Below are 12,141 nucleotides of genomic sequence, written 5' to 3'. Positions count from 1 at the left end.
CTCTCTAGAGCTCTAGAGGGAGTAGTCACACTGAAATCCCTTTTCCTCCACTTCTCACTCCTTTCAGGATTTGAGGCATGCATGCACATCTGATTGGCATGTTTTTCAAGCTGCTGGGTCTAGGACTCAAACTCTGACATCAGCTATGTGGGATCCAGACTCCTTACCCACTAGACCATGGGCTTGCCAAAAGTAGTTTTGTATTTTAAATGTTTGGTGAGAGAGGCCATCATTTTATTCTCAGTTTCTGTGTTATTCTATATGTGGATTTGTTATTATTTTTCCCTTTATAAAATTAATTAAAATTTTATTGGGAGAAAGGTACATAGATTTTTCCATTCATTTTTGAAAATTATATTAGTTCTAGTAAAAATTGTATCTAGGATTTTGTCTTTTTTATATCTCTACTTACATAATCAAGTTTGTTAATTTTATTCTTTAAATCTTTAGTATCTTGTGTTCTTGATCTTTCAATTTCTTAAATAAATTTGTTAAAACCCCACCATGTTTTTGGCATTCAGGGGCAGGTAAATATGTGCATATCTTCTCCTCTGAGCTCTTAATCCACGGAACACAGATCTGGACAGTTCCCAAGAACACGGGGGACTTCATGGAGAACTAGACTTGTACCTAAGAGAAAATAGAATTTCCTTTGTTCTGCTCCCATGAATTGGGAAGACTAAGGATGACCGAATTACCCAGCCATCTGATGACTGATCATCTAAAAATACAGGAGAAAGGCACCAGCTCGGCCTTCCAGAGGTAGAAATGTGTAACTCTGTGGTGATAAAGTACATATGGCTTTTAAAAGTCACAAGCAAAAGTAGGTTATGTCTTAACGTGGGGGGAATTCATTAACCTGGTTATGGGGACCCATTACAATTCACCTCCACATTTCCCTAGGCAGAGAATTCTCTCCCAGATAGAGACCTGCACAGGAGGGAGTGGAAAGGGGTCTAGTCAAGGGCTGGAGCAGCTTCCTCCTTCTCTAGAAACATAAGGAGCAGGGAGATCAGCAGCCCCGGGGCCAACTTTGATTTTGTCCATTTTAACCTTAGTCTCGCCTGTATTGTGTGTATGAGATTTTTGTGTTAGGTAAACAGTACATTTGATTTGATGTAACTTGAGAGTCATTGGCTTTCAAAAGGAATATTTAACTCAGTAATTGTCATTATAGTTAGTGATATATTTGGTCTTATTTACATGGTCTAATTTTGTGACTTCTATTTAATAGATTTACTATCAGGGAAGGTACAGTAGAGTGTAGTAGCTAGAAGTGTGGACTCTGGGTTCTAGTTCCAGCTCTTAAAGCTTCTAGAAGGGCTGCTAAAAGAAACTTACTCTTGGGAGCCAGCAGTTAGCGTAATGGCTATGTTGCTGGACTCCCACGTAGTTGACTGCGGTTTGCATCCCGGACCTGGTGGCTTAAAACTCACGCCGGGCGTGTGTGCATGCGTGCGTGCGTGCCCAAGATCCTGAGAGGAGAATGGAGGAGAAGGGTTTGTGGCGTGACCATCCCCCCTGGGGGGCGATTTTTCGCTTTCTGTCTCTCTGTCTCTCTCTGTCTGTCTGGCGAGCGCACGTGCCCTATAGCAAAAACCTCTCAAAAAAAAAAAAAAAGAAACTTACTCTTTCGGCCTTTAAGATTTCTCATCTTTGAATGCATAACTCATAGAATTATGTGAGAGTTAAATGATTCAATATTTCTGAAATGTTTATAATAGTACTTGGCATAAAGTAAATCCCCCAAAGGCTATTTTCTCTACTCCTGTCTCAAGCTTTGCAATATTTAAAAAATTTTGTTGACTCCTTTTTTCCTGTGGGGTTTGGTTTAAAACTTCTACCTTCTATTAAGGTTGTCCTCAGAGTTTTAGTTAATATGCATTTGTTTTATATTACATACATTATGACTTTTCTTGTTCATTACATATAGTTTCAAGGCACTGCGATTTATGATGAAAGAAGCTTTGAATACCATGGAAAACAATGACAATACCTAAAAGAGAAAGGAGAGGGAGAAAATGAACATCTTAAATGAAAGAACAAATTGCCACAACTTCAAAGCAGAAATGAAACAAAACATCTGCCAAATACCATGCCTCTGGACCAACGTGAGATGAAGGAGTACTGTGCATGCCAAGAGGCTCCACACAACCCTGGGGACCACCAGCCGAACCCTAAACTTACCAACTGTTGTTAGAACTGTCAAGTTACCTTTGGCGAATCTTAGGCCAGCCATATTCTAGTCCATGAATGGTTTTACTGTAGAACCACTGGTCCCAGCTGACCCAACTCATATTTACAAATGCTTGGAAATCTGTAGAATCTTGTATGAGATCAAGACCTTGTGGGGAACCAGCAGTTAGCGTAATGGCTATGTCGCTGGACTTCCACGTAGTCGACCGCGGTTCGCGTCCCGGACCCGGTGACTTAAAACTCACGCCGGGCGCGTGTGTGTGCGTGCGTGCCCAAGATCCCGAGAGGAGAATGGAGGAGAAGGGATTGTGGCGTGGCCATCCCCCCTGGGGGGTGATTTTTCGCTTTCTGTCTCTATGTCTCTCTCTGTCTGTCTGGCGAGCGCACGCGCCCTATAGTGAAAACCTCTCAAAAAAAAAAAAAAAAAAAAAGATTACCTTGTGTCTGGAGCTGCTGATGCATTTGCTAGTAAAATTCCAGTGTTCCACTTTATAGACTTCCTTTATGTGATGAAAGAAAATCTAACACATTGCCTCCCTTTTTGACAGTTACTAGGTCAGAATTATCCTCAGTTGAGTTGTGTTTCTCAAGGATTAATTGATTGCATTCTTTGTCTTTGCAGGTGCCACTTTCTTATGTAGGGTTTCTTCTCACAGACTGCAATGCATAGTCCCAGAGCAGAGAAGAGGCTATTGTCATCTTGTGAAGTCAATGGATGCCCCTCCGGGTGTCTGGAGACTGTCATGATGAGAAAGTTTCAGTGCTTCATTCAGGAGCAGTAAATCAGCTCCTTTGTGAGCTGTACATTTAATCTCCTTGCCCTTCTTTCTTCTAAAAGTGCTAAGCTAGAATGATGCTTTGTATGAACTGTGTATTTGGGGTGAGGAAGGTGCCAAGGCCTCTCCTCCAGACCCATGAACCTGCTGGTTCCTGATTGACTTTCAAGTGCCCAAGTGTCCAAGGATTCCCCTTGCCTCCAGTACCCCTCATGTTTTCTCACACCTCACTGGAGCAGATATTTTCCTTCACAAAGCCCTATCTCCATGTCCGAAGGCTTTGGAGTCTTCCCTATTCCACTTCACTAGGAACAAGCAAGACCTGATCAGATGAGCTGGGTCTTGCTGGTGCTTTGCCATCTTGTGTGTCCTCCCATCTCGGGCCGTGAGCTCAAGTCTAATATGGCATTTTCATTGGGAAGGACTTCCAGTGCTCTGGATGCCTACGAATAGTTTTGAATTGTGTTTTAACTGCAGAGGCAATTACAACAGTACAAAATGGCAATGGTTAGCATAAAACATTTATTTTGCATTTGAAAGTTAACTGTGCAAACATCAGAGTGAATGTTTTGGAGTTGGATGTCTTGGGTCTGCAGCGGGTGCTAACAGTGTTACACACCACTAGCAAGGGATGCCTTACTGGAGGAGTGGAGTGTGGGTCCTGTTGTCCTTTGTGCTGGTTACTTTGTCTGGTTTGTCTGAACACTCGCGTTCTAACTGTTCATTGCGTTATAGAAAGAACCTTGAAAATAATAACATGAAACAGTGATGCGCATATTGAGGGATCTGGAAACCATACTGTATGAATATGAGTGAAAGAATAGTCTGATCCAAAAGGACTGTTTTATCTGGGGGAAAGAAAAGACTTGGGGAAATCTGCTGCTTCCAGATGTTTAAAGGACTGCAATGTGGTAGAGAAAACAAACCAATTCTGTGTAAGCACGGTAGGGTAGAACTTTGATCTGTAGACAGAAGTTGCAGGAGGGCAGATTTCATTTCATTCTAAAGAATAGCTTTTTAACAACCCCAGGGGCAGCTGTGTGAGAAAGCAGTCACCATGTCATTCGAATGCCACAGCCAAGGCAGGCTCTGCTTCTCCTGGAGCTTTGCTGAGGAAACTCAGGGTCTCCTGCCTCTGAGCATGGGGGATTCTACAGTGGTAGGAGCAATAGGCAATGGCGACTCGTCTGTGAATGTCTCATGGAAGAAAAGCAGCAGGACCAGCTGCGCTCATGGAGGGTGCTGGCCTGACGGCAGTCACTGGGAATGTTTATTCAGCTTTGGGCCTCGAGCTGATGAACAGTCCTGGAGTTTCACCTGCAACCCTCCTGCACTCTGAACATCTGAAGGGAAGGCTCCAACTCCCGAGACTCAGACAGTCCCATCCGCACCCTGAGGACAAGGTGGAGGATGATATGTATTGGCCTGAGGATGAAAGGCAGGAGGTTGTAGCTCTGGTTGGGGCTAGGCTGCAGACACGCCTGGTCAGGATTTCCCTTTCCTGGAGTTCTCTGTGAATCTCGTTCCCATGAATGTCCAGCCATTGTCCTCCTTGGAAGGTTAAAAATGTCCTGACACCGTAGGAAGCTTCAGTGTTTATTCAAAACTAGTGAAGCTGTTTGGCCTGCGTCCATCCAGCTGAAGGCACTTGGGCTAGTGGGGTTGAACTGCCACCCTCTGTTTATAGACAGAAAACACTTCGGTCACCTGGTGGAGCAGTCTAATGGTGCCGTGCTAGGTGCTGGAGCCTGGTGGCCAGGCCAGGGGTTTTAAGTACCTACACCCTTTTCATGTAGGCTAAATCCCTTTCCGCATCCTGACCCACAGATTCTTTTTTTTTTTTTTTTTTTTTTTTTTTTTTTTTTATTTTTTTTTTTTTTTTGAAACTGCAGACACGCCTGGTCAGGATTTCCCTTTCCTGGAGTTCTCTGTGAATCTCGTTCCCATGAATGTCCAGCCATTGTCCTCCTTGGAAGGTTAAAAATGTCCTGACACCGTAGGAAGCTTCAGTGTTTATTCAAAACTAGTGAAGCTGTTTGGCCTGCGTCCATCCAGCTGAAGGCACTTGGGCTAGTGGGGTTGAACTGCCACCCTCTGTTTATAGACAGAAAACACTTCGGTCACCTGGTGGAGCAGTCTAATGGTGCCGTGCTAGGTGCTGGAGCCTGGTGGCCAGGCCAGGGGTTTTAAGTACCTACACCCTTTTCATGTAGGCTAAATCCCTTTCCGCATCCTGACCCACAGATTCTTTTTTTTTTTTTTCTTTTTTCTTTTTTTTTTTAAGTTATTTGTTTCTTTTGAAAGAGAGAGTGAAAGAGAGAAAGGTACCCAAATAGAGTCTTCACACTGCAAGCTGTTCCCAACCTCAGCCATCCCAGATCGCAGGCATGCATGTGTGTGTGTGCCTGGCGTGCTCAGGGTGGTCCTGGAATGCAAACCTGGGACCTCCCACATGGGTCCATTTGTGTTGCTGTGGCTCCACTGCTTGGCCTATAGACTCTGCTTTTTATAGGAAAGGGAAAAGCAGAAGGAAAGAAAAACTGGTGTTGAATCTTTAAGAAAGTCAAGTTTCAAGGGAATCATGAAGTTGGTTTTCATTGAATCTACACTTTTATTTTGTTTATATTTTAAAACATATTTGATATCTACCAAAAAGTTGCAAAAATAGTACAAAGAATTCCCGTATACTTATTGCCCAGGTTTCCCACGTGTTGACACCTTAGTTTACTCAAGTGCAGTGAGTAGTCAGGAAATTAACACTGACACAGCTCTAGTTCCCAGATTTTATGCATACTGTCCCAAGTATATCCTTTTTCTGGTCTAGGACCCAACCCAGGTCATGCATTGTTTGGTGGCCATGTCTCCTTGGTCTTTCTTCTGGAATAGTCTTTAACTTACATCTTTTTGCAAATTCATTTCTAGAGTAGGACAGCTCATCCATTCAAGAAAGTCTTGAAATTTTTTTTTTTGAAAAATTTTTTTACTGGTGTGGTACCCTGCTAGGAATGAGGGAATATTACATGAAAAAGACACTATTTCTGCCATTGCAGGGTGCTCAGTCTGCTGCTGAACATGAGAAAACTAGCAGTATCTCTGAAGGATGGTAATTACTGTATGAGGGAGTGAAAGGAGTGCGTTGACTGGGTATGCGGACACGTAGTTCATATAGTTTGGGTGGATAGACACATAACCCAAATTGGGATGAGGCAAAAAAGGATTCTTGTAGCATTGGAGCTTGGGGGTGAAAGACTGGGAGAAGGAGTTGCTGGCATGAGATGGGGCAGTTGGTGGCAAAGGCATTGGTGAAAGCCAGTGGCATGAGACATCTGCTGTACTCACTGAACTGAAATGCACTGTAGGGTCTGGACATGAGACATGACATGGGGAGATGAACATTTTGGAGAAACAGGAGTGGCTAGATCACGCAAAGGCTTGTGAGTCATATTAAGGGGCTTGTCAACTATAGAGCAATGAAGAGGAGGGCCCCAATGGGGAGGTGAGGTTCCCAGACACTGCAGAGTGGAGTGCTGAGGCCAGATGGAGCAGGAGTCACACCAGCACCAGAAACCATCTGGGATACCAGTTCCCAGGCAAATGCCAGGGAGAGTGGAGTCTCATCCTCCCCTCCAGTTTGTCTGAGCAGGGCTAGGTGAGCTCCACTGCAATAGCACGGGCTCTCCCTTTACAGCTAAGGAGAGCAGAGTTTCGTGAGGTCAAGAAACTTGCTCAAGGTTGCATAGTGCAGAGCCAGGATTTGGACAAAGATCTGACTCTAACGTTCATGTACCTCCCTTTGCTCTCCACTGCTTAATATCAAGTGGAAGCTTAGATCCAGTCTGGGCAATTGTCAAAACTCAGGAGTGGGTGGGTAGGGGGATGTCTGGGTGGAGGAACAAAAAGAAGAGTTATAGCTGCAACCCTGAAGTGCTCAGAGGCCTCGGCCCACGCCCTGGCTATTATCAGGATACGGTCTTCCCCTATACCCTGCAAGGGGAAGTGGGAAGAGAAGGCCTTATTCCAGAGAAAGGAGTTGATGGTGTAGAATTCAGTTATGTAGTCATTGGCTCCCCCAGAAGCCAGACCTGACCTGGTGTGAGTGAGGCTCAGCCCCAATGCTCCCTCCTTGTCCAGGTTCAGGATCTTGTGTTTGATTGACTGGTAGTATGGTGGCAATGCTCCAGCTCTGGCCCCAGCTCCAGGGGTCTTGCTGATGTTTGTGGAGGCTGTCTCTTTCCTCTGACCTACATGCATCCTATTTGCAGACCTGCTCTGCCCCAACTGGCTGGGTTGGAAGCACTTAAGAAGAGAAGGTCTCAGCTGGACTCTTCCTCTCCTTCCAGCTCTGGAGAGTTGGAAGTCTGCAGGAACCAGCAGTCAGTCTGCCTCTTGGCAGCCCAGCTGCAGGGGGAAGTCCATGCAGCGGGGGCAGGGAGGGGGCAATTTACTTCGCTAAATCTTCCAAGGAGGGGCAGTAAAACAAGGGAGAGAGAGCTGGAATGTGAGGTCTGGCAGGTGGAGATAACCTACCCTGCCTGATTCTCATCTGCTGGGATTATACCTGAGGAGGTGGCCGTAATTGGGCAGCATTAATTGACCTTCAAGGTTATCTGCCCAGCTTGTCAGCACTATGTCCCCTCTCCACTTTTCTAGAAGCCCCCGAGGTCCTGGCCTAGGCATACCCACTAACTGGAGCTAAACCTGTACCCACAGGCTGAGGTGAGACCTGACAGGAACAATGGCCAGTCTAGGGTGAGACATCGACCAGTCTAAGCCAGGAAGCTTACATCCCTGCTGCCAGGAGACACTGGGACCCAGCCCCAGCTAGCTTGCAGCCAGGGAGAACAGACATGCAGAAAACAACTTCCCTTGTTTAGTGGACCAACACCATCCACCACAAATGTCTAGGCAGTGTCTCTGAAAAAATGAGTCAGGGGTTTTCCACGCCGGACCTGAGGGCAGAAGTGAGTGACAAGATTATTTATTTATTTTTCCTAAAATTTGCTTGATGACTTAGGAAAAAAACCCTCCAGCTCTTTTGATCCCTTTCTGCCATGCAGCCCTGGCAGCTGTGGGAAATATTTTCCCTAGTAAAGACACCAGCAGCTGCTCATTTTGGCTACAGTTTGTCTGGCTCAGTTCTTGGGAGGAGAGAAGATGCTTAGCTATCCTCAAGAGCTACCAGTCAGTGGAAGTCAAAATCGGAAACTCAGTTCAGGTGGACCTGCAGATAGACACCCGTAGATGGCGCTGTTGAGTTCCCAGCCTCAGCAGAAGGCTGAGAACACCCGCTGTCACAGGGTTTTATTTTCTTCATACCCTGGTCCAGCTTTGGGAGTGGACAGTGAATGAGGGGCAGGGACATTTCCTGGATAAAGTGCGTTATGCCTGATCATGTTACCGGTTCTACCACACGTGGCTCATTCCTTGGGTGTCAGTTTATCCATTACTGGGTTCGAACTGAACCACTACAGCAGCAGTGAACATTCGCATTACTGTTACTACTGAGTACAGGTCGCACTCGATTGTCCCACTAGTCTTGTCAAGTATCCATTTTACTGATTAGAAAGTTGAAACTCAAAGAAATCAAATGATTTACCCAAAGTCAGAAAATTAGTAATTGACATTATTGGGTAATCAACCACCAAAAATTTACTGAAATACTGGGTTAGACTGCCTTGGGCATACCAGTGCCATCGGTTATAGACACTTGGTGAGAAGACACAGACCCTTTCTTCATACATGTATGTATTGAATGTCTCATATTTACTGAGATATTTACAGAGGAGATAATTACTCATTTCAGTCAAGAAAATGAAAAGAGGGCCATACGACCAAGAATTTCCAGATATTGAAGGGAATCGTTATCATAAGAGGGATGTGGCCAATGAAGCTGCACTTAAATGAAGAAGATACCACCTTGGGAACTGAAGTTTAGAAAGTTACTTTGAAAAGTAATTCATATTAACATATGCTACAACAATATCACAAAGAAATGAGAATATTTTACATTTAAAAACAAAAACCTTAGAGATCTTCATAAAAAATAAAATTAATGAAATAAAAATCATGGCTTGAGCAAAATATACTCTGCTGAAAACTGAATTTGTAAGCTAAAAGATGGCAACAAAGAATTCTTCAAAAACATACCCCCAAGGCCAAAGAAATGGAAAGTGTTAAGGAACATTATGAGACGGAGTAGATTGAGCAGAGTTTCAAAGTCTGTTTAGTTAAACTTGTAAAAGGGAAAAGAAAGTTGGAGAATTGAAGAGAGAAAATAACAAAAGACAATTGTCTTAGTTCCTTAGTGTTGTTATTACATAATATCCCAGACTGGGTCATTTATAAACAAAAGGGATCCATTTGGCTCAAGATTCTGGAGACTGGAAAGTCCAAGAGCATGGGGCCAACATCTGGGCAGCCTCTGGTGCTACCTCCCTACATGGCCAAGAGAAGTGGAATGTGTGTGCAAAGAGAGTGCTCTGCAGACCACAGTTTGCTATAATAAAAACCCTCTCTTAAGGAAATTAATAAATGAGAACTTATTCCCTCTTTAGAGTCTACATTAATTATTCATGAGGGATCTGCTTCCATGTCAAAAATTCCTCCTTCTAGGTTCCACTTCCCAGTGGTGCCCCACTGGGTGTCAAGTTACAAAGCAGGTTTCCATGAGGCTATAACACAAACCAAAACAATTTTTTTCAGAAACAAAGACATGAGCCCTCAAATCAAAATAGTCCACTGGGTATTTGGTAGGATAAATGCAGCAGACAAACCATTTGCACATATCGTGGTGACATTTCAGAAAACTAATGATGAAGAAAGTGTCCTAAAAGATAATCAAACAGATCATCTATCAAGGGAACGTGCATTTGATTGGAATTAAACATCCCCAAACAAGAGAAGATTTCTGAAAGCAATGGAGCAGCATCTTTAACATTTTGTGGTATATGATTTTGAACTAGCATCCTGGCCAGGTCAAAAAAAGAAATTAAATACGAGCCTTAAAATAATTGCTTTGGGACCAAAAGTTGGTGTAATGACTATGTCACTGGACTCCCATCTAGTCGGACCCAGTGGCTTAAATTCATGCCTGGTGTGTGTGTGTGTGAGTGTGTACCCAAGATCCCGAGAGGAAAATGGAAGAGAAGGGATTGCAGCGTGGCCATCCTCCCTGGGGGGTGATTTCTCGCTTTCTGTCTCTCTTTCTGGTGAGCACACGTGCCCTATGGCAACAAAGAATTCTTCAAAAACATACCCCCAAGGCCAAAGAAATGGAAAGTGTTAAGGAACATTATGAGACGGAGTAGATTGAGCAGAGTTTCAAAGTCTGTTTAGTTAAACTTGTAAAAGGGAAAAGAAAGTTGGAGAATTGAAGAGAGAAAATAACAAAAGACAATTGTCTTAGTTCCTTAGTGTTGTTATTACATAATATCCCAGACTGGGTCATTTATAAACAAAAGGGATCCATTTGGCTCAAGATTCTGGAGACTGGAAAGTCCAAGAGCATGGGGCCAACATCTGGGCAGCCTCTGGTGCTACCTCCCTACATGGCCAAGAGAAGTGGAATGTGTGTGCAAAGAGAGTGCTCTGCAGACCACAGTTTGCTATAATAAAAACCCTCTCTTAAGGAAATTAATAAATGAGAACTTATTCCCTCTTTAGAGTCTACATTAATTATTCATGAGGGATCTGCTTCCATGTCAAAAATTCCTCCTTCTAGGTTCCACTTCCCAGTGGTGCCCCACTGGGTGTCAAGTTACAAAGCAGGTTTCCATGAGGCTATAACACAAACCAAAACAATTTTTTTCAGAAACAAAGACATGAGCCCTCAAATCAAAATAGTCCACTGGGTATTTGGTAGGATAAATGCAGCAGACAAACCATTTGCACATATCGTGGTGACATTTCAGAAAACTAATGATGAAGAAAGTGTCCTAAAAGATAATCAAACAGATCATCTATCAAGGGAACGTGCATTTGATTGGAATTAAACATCCCCAAACAAGAGAAGATTTCTGAAAGCAATGGAGCAGCATCTTTAACATTTTGTGGTATATGATTTTGAACTAGCATCCTGGCCAGGTCAAAAAAAGAAATTAAATACGAGCCTTAAAATAATTGCTTTGGGACCAAAAGTTGGTGTAATGACTATGTCACTGGACTCCCATCTAGTCGGACCCAGTGGCTTAAATTCATGCCTGGTGTGTGTGTGTGTGAGTGTGTACCCAAGATCCCGAGAGGAAAATGGAAGAGAAGGGATTGCAGCGTGGCCATCCTCCCTGGGGGGTGATTTCTCGCTTTCTGTCTCTCTTTCTGGTGAGCACACGTGCCCTATAGCAAAAACCTCTTCAAAAAAATAAAAATTTTTTAAAAATTGCTTTAAGAACTTAGAAAGTTTACTAATCAGAAACCTTATTAGAAATTTCTAGAGATTTTATTACAGAAAAGTAAAACAAAAATATTGATAGTTAAATTGAGCAAAGCTTGGGATATAGGACATAGTGATTGACTAAAGAAAGTTTATTAATTCCAAATAAGTATTGTTTTTTGAAATAATTAATTATGATGAAACTAGGAATCCATAATTTCTAATGATTTCAGAAAATTAGAAATTTGAAAATATTATTCTCCAGGAATATTTAGTGTTGTCGTGGGTGACTACAAGCAATTTCCAGTGACTGATTTTCCTCAAATTGTTTAATCTCAGGGTCTAACTTTGGACTTGAAGGTAGGAGCTTCCCCTTGGTCAGGGATCTAACCTTTTATCTCAACTAAAATGCTAAAAAAAAAAACGGCCAATGACAAAATAAGGATGATCTTTCAGAAATTAAAAAGAAAGATCTTTATTTGAAATAGAGGGTGGTAGATAAAGAAGTAGAAAAACAGATAACAAGACAAAAAGGCATGGTAGTGATTAACAGGAAAATAAAATGAAAAATTACAGGGTCAGTTCAGAAGAACAATAGCTAATGAACAGAAACCCCAGAAATGGAAACAGAAAACAATTGGAAGGCAATTATTAGGAAGATAATGGGCAAATGCCCAGAAACAATGGGCTTGAGATTTCAGACTGAAAGATATTCTCTACATATGCAGCAATCATGAATTCAAACAAATTTACCAGTGACATCATTGGGAAATTTCAGAAATGAAGAGATAAATCTATAAG

This window comes from Tupaia chinensis, unplaced genomic scaffold, assembly GCF_000334495.1.
Source record: "Tupaia chinensis unplaced genomic scaffold, TupChi_1.0 Scaffold000217_1, whole genome shotgun sequence".
Lineage (NCBI taxonomy): Eukaryota > Metazoa > Chordata > Mammalia > Scandentia > Tupaiidae > Tupaia > Tupaia belangeri.
The sequence above is the reverse complement of the archived record's forward strand: the minus strand, read 5'-3'. Positions refer to the sequence as shown.